Genomic DNA, 7,843 nt, shown 5'->3' on the forward strand with positions numbered 1-7,843 from the left:
GCTTTGCATATTCTCTTATATAATCGTCTAAACAATTTTATTACCATTTATTGCATTGTCTGCTCCCTGCCCAGTATTTTACAAATATGATCTCAGATCCTCACATTACTTTTAAAAATAACATTTTATAGCCATTTTACAAAGGAGGCAAAATAACGTTTCCCAGCCAGTGGGCAGTTTGGCCAGGATTTAAACCAAAGCCTCTGGTGTCAATGTCCAAAAATCTTTGATTGCACAGTCACCCCAGCTTTTTACAGATCTATGTCTACCTCTACATTTGACATTGCTTTCCGATCATTCTTTGAATATTCCTCCTCTGAGGCACATTGATCCCTCCACCAGGTCAGTGACCCCTCTGACTCACCCTTGATATTTGGCTTCTATGTAAGTACACTTCAAACACGGTGTTTTCACAAAAACTGTGTAATCCTGTTTGTTCTAACATTCTGCGAATATGATGTTTGTTTATGTACTTTTAACTCATTGCTCCAAGTGACATAAAATCTGTAGTCATTTGAAATTGTTAACTGAATTCTTAGTCTAATTTGTGGAGGCTACTCTGAGCTTAGCTGAGGGACCTTGTCTTGTGTATCTGACTCTTGGGAGAAAGCACAAGTCCAGCCTGAGCCAGCAGAGGCAATCAATAACGGTGAAATTGCTGATTTCTAGCTTTGTGAAAACAGTAACTTTATTAACTGTGAATAAAAAGATTTACTTTTTGACAAATATTTGTTCATTGCTGTAAAATAAATTACTAAATTACCATTTAATTATTTAGTTTTTTGAATAAAAAAAGAGTCATTGATTGTAAAAGGCACTATTATTTCATGTACTGCCAACAATGACATTCAATTGGTTTAAAATGCATCCAGAGACTTTAAAATATGAAATGGCATTTAGCTTACAATTCATAAGAGATTGTTATGTTGCTTTTTAAGAGTCTGAGTCTTTTTTCTGCTTGCAGCCATGTCTGTCTGTCCCCCACACCCAACTACCCCCTCCCCAAGTGTGTGTGTGTGTGTGGGGGGGCACTTGCATGCATGGGTGGGGGCTGGGAATTGAACCCAGGTTCTCAAGCATACTAGAGATAGGCAAGCACTCTATCACTAAGCTTGGTCCTTGTCCCTAAAGCCAATCCAATAAGGAGGACAAGATTTTGAGAAAAAAGGAAAAAGAAGGTTTATTGCTTTGTTAGGACTTCTGTCCTAAAGGCTGTGATTCTGCTCATCAGCAGGAACAGGGAGCTTTTAAAGAGGTGATTCAAAGCTGGGTACGGCTTGGAAGGCTGAGGCAGGAAGATCCCAGCAGGATTTCTAGTTCAAAGTCAGCCTCAGCAATTTAACGAGGTCCTAAGTAGCCCAATGAGACCTTGTCTCAAAGATAGAATATTAAAAAGTGCTGGGGATGTGGATCAGTGGTTAAGTGCCCCTGAGTTCAATCCCTGGTACAAAAAAAAAAAAAAAAAAAAAGTGATTCAAAGGCTACATTCCCTGTGTTCCCTGTTGGAGTTGTAATTCACTTGTATATTTGTCATTTCTGAGAACCTCTGGTACCATCCCCAAGTCTGGATTACTTGGTTCCTATGGATGTGTACAAGAACAGATATATCTGCCTAAAATGGAGAAGAAAGATAATCCTGTTTCCCATGAGATTAGGGAGGGGGAGAGCCTAGAAAGAAACAGGGAGGTAGGAAGAGAAAGAAACATGTCCATTTTAATTAGGCCAAGGACTTGAACAGAAACTTCTCAGAAGACGATATACAATCAATCAACAAATACATGAAAAAATGCTTACCATCTCTAGCAATCAGAGAAATGCAAATTAAAACTACTCTAAGATACCATCTCACTCCAATAAGAATGGCAGCCATTATGAAGTCAAACAACAATAGGTGCTGGCGAGGATGGGGGGCGGGGAAGGTACACTCATACATTGCTGGTGGGACTGCAAATTGGTGCAGCCAATTTGGAAAGCAGTATGGAGATTCCTTGGAAAGTTGGGAATGGAACCACCATTTGACCCAGATATTCCCCTTCTCGGACTATACCCAAAAGACCTAAAAAAGAGCATACTACAGGGACACAGCGACATCAATGTTTATAGCAGCACAATTCACAATAGCTAGAATGTGGAACCAACCTAGATGCCCTTCAATAAATGAATGGATTAAAAAATGTGGCATTTATACACAACGGAATATTACTCAGCACTAAAAAATAATAAGATCATGGCATTTGCAGGCAAATGGATGGCATTAGAGCAGATTATGCTAAGTGAAGTTAGCCAATCCCTAAAAAACAAATGCCGAATGTCTTCTCTGATAAGACATTAAGAGGTAATGTCTGATAAGACATTTGGGGGTGACTCAAAATGGGATAGGGAGGAAGAGCATGAGAAGAAGACTACCACTAAATAGGGAAGAGAGATGGGAGGGAAAAAGAGGGAGAAGGGGAGTTGCGCAAAAGATGGAAGGAGAACCTCATTGTTATACAGAATACACATATGATGTTGTGATGAGAAAAAGAAAAAAAAGTGTGTCACATTAAATTGGATAGTGAGAAAGGATGGGAGAGGAGGGGAGGAGTAGGGGGGGATAGGAAGTGCAATAGAATAGAATAGACAATATGATTGATGTATGTACATTCCATATATGTATTATATGTCAAAATACATTCTGCTGTCATGTATGACTAAAAAAAATAAAAATAAATCGTATGGTTAAAAAAAAAAAAGAAACATGTCCATTTTAAAAATAAGTTGCAATGGCAGAGCAGCAAGTGCTATATTCAAAGCATAAAGTGGGCCACTGTTACATTGTATCTCCAGTTCATCTGTCTTCTTTCTTATAAACTAACCTCTTAAATGATGAAGGTAAGCAGGTGGCAGTGCATGCCCATAATTCCAGGAGGCTGAAGTAGGAGGATTACAGTTTTGAGGCCAGCCTCAGCAACTTAGTGAGACCCTGTTTCAAAGTAATAAATAGAGGGCTGGGGTTGTGACTCAGTGGTAGAGCACTTGCCTAGCACGTGTGAGACACTGGGTTCGATCATCAGCACCACATAAAAATAAATAAAATAAAGGTATTGTGTCCATCTACAACTTAAAAGTATTTTTTAAAAAAGTAATAAATAGAAAGGATTGGGGATGCTTCTCAGTGGTAAAATACCCCTGGGTTTGATTCCTTGTACTGTGCGTAGAGGTGGGGGAAGAGGGTGAAGGGAAGTTTACATTTTTCTCTCTCTTTTTTAGATGTGTTACATAAAAATTACTGGAAGCCATTTTTTTGCACTAAACTCCTGTACCAGGCCCCAAAAGAACTGGTAAAAATCAAAATGGAGTCATTCATGCTAAATTCTATGTTGTCAACTGAAACTAAGCTGTTTTCTGACTTGAGAAATCAGGATAAGGAAGAGAACAACAGAACTTCCCCAAACTGGCCAGTTTTAATCTAATTTAAACCAGTCGTTTCTTTTTCGATTGTCCTATCTCCCTGCCTCTGCCTTATAAGGAAAGTAATTTTAAGATGACCAATTCATTTTCATTTCCTACTTCTGTTTTCTTCAACACTTTTCTGTCTATAAAACCAAACTTTTCTGCTTTGCTCATTGCAACACTTGTTCTATTTTATAGAACAAAGTGTTGCCTGATTCTAGAATAGAAAATAGAGTCAATGAAGGTCTTTAAGTTGATGCAATTTTGATCTTTGATGGGTGGTTGAGGAGTTTGAATTAGTCATATTTACCTAAGGAAGGGTCTTCAAGCAATACTGAAGGGCTTGACAAGAAGAGGTATGGCCTGGTCGGGAGGGGCCACAGAGAGACAAAGTGAGACACATGATCATAGGCACTTCCAGGGACATCACAGACACAGCAGAAGGTACAGGATATAGGCTCTGGGGCTTCCAAGCACCCTGGAATGGGTGAGGTACAGAGAAAGCAAGGGAGCTGAAGAAGGATGGAATAGAGGTGGCTCTGTCTTCTGATTACCTAACTGTCTTCCCATAGGGTGGGCAAGGATGTGGGGGGTACTTCTCTTTGTATTCCACCCCTTGCCCTTCAAACCTTATCACCCAGCATTTCCCAGGTCACCTTGGTCCCCAGCCTTGGCCAGGGGCAGAGAGAATATTCAGCCACTGAAAAGAGAGGACTGTTTTGCAGGAAGACACGTTAAAGGTTAATTTTTCTTTCTGATATATGAGATAATTCCTTCTTCCTTTTGTGCAGGAAATGTTCATTAAACCAACATAATTTCTTGAGTCAGAAGGGTTTTATGGGAGTTTATGTTTGAAAGATGAGGGCTGGGATTGGGCTTGTAGCTTAGTAATCAAGCACTTGCCCAGCATGCACAAGGCCCTGGGTTCAAATACATATGTAACATTACTTTGGGTTCACATTTGGTTAAACCTGATTTTTACCTTTATTCTTCCCTCGAATCAAAAATGCATGTTATATTGAGAACGTGCAATGTTATACATTCTTTATCCACAAATAGGACTAAGTCATGGAGCCTTGTTGTGAAAAAACATTCATGACACTTGCTGAAGATTTTTAGCAAGTAAGGGAAGCTATTCAAGGGGAGCCTATTGCAACCGGTGTAGGGCTCATTGCAGAGGGGAAGAGAGTTGGGGCTCAACTCTGAATACAAGGAAGAGTGGGAATTTAAAGCCCAGGTGCTGAGTAGAGGTCAGAGGGTAAAAATTATTCAGAGGACACATCAGGAATAAGGAAAGATTCTGGCTAACTGACCTAACAGGCCAAACTTGCTGAAAACAGTCCAGGATAACCAGACCTCACCTGGGGGATGGTGAATGATAAGGAACCCAATAGATATTGAGGGTGATCAAATATTGAGGGTAGGGGTTTCTGGCTTTCTGGCTAAACTGACTTAACAGAATTCTTGCTGAAAGTAGACACTGCATAGATGGAACTCAGAGGTCCAAAAGTCAGAGACCAGTTGAGAGAGAGTTCATGACAGCCTGAGTAGAGTTTGGTGTCTTGCTACGCTACCCAGGTTGGCCTCAAACTCCTGGTCTCAAGAGGCCCCACTTCTCAGACTTCCAAATAGCTGGAACTACAGGCACACTGCATTAGGGAGAGAATCTTTTTCACAGGTAGAAGAAGCCATTTCTCTTTTGGTCTTCCACCCTTCAGAATAACATTTAATTTATTGTTTTAAAAACTACTCATACAGGGGCTGGGGTTGTGGCTCAGTGGTAGAGTGCTCACCTAGCATGCAGGAGGCACTGGGTTCGATCCTCAGAACCATATAAAAATAAAATATTGTGTCCACCTAAAATTTTAAAAATAAATATAAAAAGAAAACTACTCATACATTAACTGGGCATGGTGGCACATACCTGTAATCTCAGCAACTTGGGAGGCTGAGGCAGAAGGATCACAAGTTCAAAGCTAGCTTCAGCAATTTAGCAAGGCCCCAAGCAAATTAGCGAAACCCTGTTTCAAAATAAAAAATAAAAAAATGGCTGGAGATGTGGCTTAGTTGTTAAACACTCTTGGGTTCAATCCCTGGTGCCCCTCTGCCCCCTCAAAATCACTCACACATTAAAAATTGGCATTTTACTCAAATATACCTATTGTGGCAAATATACAAAGAATAGTACTAATTAGGCCAGTGCACTAAAATAACTCCTAATGTCTTTGGCATCTTTACTGTGTGACAATTAATACTTAGTTTTTCCTGAGAGGAAAAAAATGCTCTTAATATGCAGGTAAGCCACATTTCTGAACCTTCAAAGCTGAGGCTGAGTAGTAAGCCCAGGACCATGGTGTCTCAGGGGAGAGATCAAGGTTGGAAGGATAGATATGAAAGGCATTGGCCTCTTTTGCTGGTCAGTGGCATCTCAGAAATGATGAAACTGCTCAGACAGAGAATGTAGAATAAGAAAGAGAGTCTGAGAAACCCTAAGGGATATCAGCACTCAACAGTAGGAGTCATCGTCCTGTGGAGAAAGAGAAAGAGGGAGTTATTCAAAGGGGAAATCCTAGGAGTCACCGAGTCCAGAAGCCAAGAGAAGAGCCTGTTCCAAGAAGGAGTGGTGGACAAAGCCAGATGCTGCCAAGAATTTAAGTGAGAAGGAGACTAGGAAGTGACCACTGGAATTAGCAGCGAGAATGACTGACCTTGGAAAGAATGGTTACCATGCAGGTTGGGGGTGCAGAAATCCTTTATGAGCAAGCTGTGGAAAGAATGGGTGATAAAGAAGTGGAGAGGACACAGTTTGGCTGTTAAGGGGAGGTGGGAAATACACACACAGGCAGCTGAACCAAGAGGTAGGTTGAAGATGCATTTTTTTTGTTGTTGTTTGTTTGACATGGGAGAAACTTAGCTAGTTTTAGTTTTGCAAGGAAGGAGCTAGGAAGAAGACACGTGTTAAAGGTTCTGGAGGGAGCTGGTTGACTAAGCGGTGCTCCTAAGAAGTTAAAAACAAATATCAACAACAACATGGGAGGTTGGACATAGTTTTCATTATAGGAAGAGGGAAGGAGGAAAAGACAGGCATTTGTGTATGCACTTTTGTAGGTTGGAGGTGGGCAATTGTGGAAGCTCTTGTTGGCTTTATTTTTCTCTGTGAAGTAGGTTATGAAAATGATGGAACATGTAGCAGGCTATGGCAGGTACCGTTCTTTGCAATCAGGGCATTGGCAAATCAAAGAATAACTGGCAATGAGGCAACGGGCATATGCAAACTAAGAAGGCTGGATTTTATTCTCAAGGTTGTGGGTCTCTATCTCACTAGGATTTTTATGTGAGGTGGCTGAATAATTGAAGTTCCTGGCCAGGCAAGGTGGCTCATGCCTATAAACTTAATGGTTTAGGAGACTGAGATAGGAGGATTTTAAGTTTGAGGCCAGCCTCAGCAATTTAGTGGGGTCTATGCAATTTAGTGAGACCCTGTTTCAAAATAAAAAATAAGCCAGGGGTGATGGCACACACCTGTAATCCCAATGGCTCAGAAAGCTGAGGCAGGAGGATCCAGAGTTCAAAGCCAGCCTCAGCAAAAGCAAGGTGCTAAGCAACTAAGTGAGACCCTGTCTCTAAATAAAATACAAAATTGAGCAAGGGATGTGGCTCACTGGTCAAGTGCCACTGAGTTCAATCCCTGGTACCAAAAAAAAAAAAAAAAGTGCTGACTATGTGGCTCAGTGGTTAAGCACCCCTGAGTTCAATTCCCACTACAAAACAACAAATAAACAAATAAAAACCTGGTGTTCCTGCCTCACCTCAGGAGTAATTTCTGGTGCCCCTTCTTAGAACACAGGGCAAAATCAGCAAAGGAAGTATTTACTTACCAGTAATTGTTTCCCTTCATCTTTCCCTCTAAATTGCTAACGCTGGCTTTGAACTTGCAATTCTTCTGCCTCAGCCTCCTGAGCTGCTGGGATTACAGGCATGCATCACCACACCCTCCTCATCTTTCCCTCTAAATGGTAAAATAAAAGTTCATCTCTTTTAATTTCCAACATTTCTCAAGATCTGATTTGTTTAATGTGGTTTGTTAATCTAGCACATTGTTTATTTAGTACCTACCCTGTTTCCAGTTAATCTCTGGGGTTCTAAACTGTATGGGACAAAAATTTTTGAAACACTGGAGTTCAGACTTCCATGTGGAGATGGGTGGTCAGTAAACACATTAATAATCTCTAACAGGGCATGGTGGTGTGTGTTGAGGCAGAGGTTTGTCAGAGTGTGCCATGTTAGATGGGATGGTGACATCTAAACAGACCCAAAAGAAAAATCCAGAATAATCAAGGAGATGGCTGGGAACAAGTTTTCAGGAAGAACCGGGCCAGGGTCTTGAGGTGGAGAGTACCTGGAATGTTGA

This window comes from Marmota monax, unplaced genomic scaffold (assembly GCF_021218885.2).
Source record: "Marmota monax isolate L192 unplaced genomic scaffold, Marmota_monax_Labrador192_F-V1.1 WCK01_AAM20220418_F8-fsc00012, whole genome shotgun sequence".
Classification (NCBI taxonomy): domain Eukaryota; kingdom Metazoa; phylum Chordata; class Mammalia; order Rodentia; family Sciuridae; genus Marmota; species Marmota monax.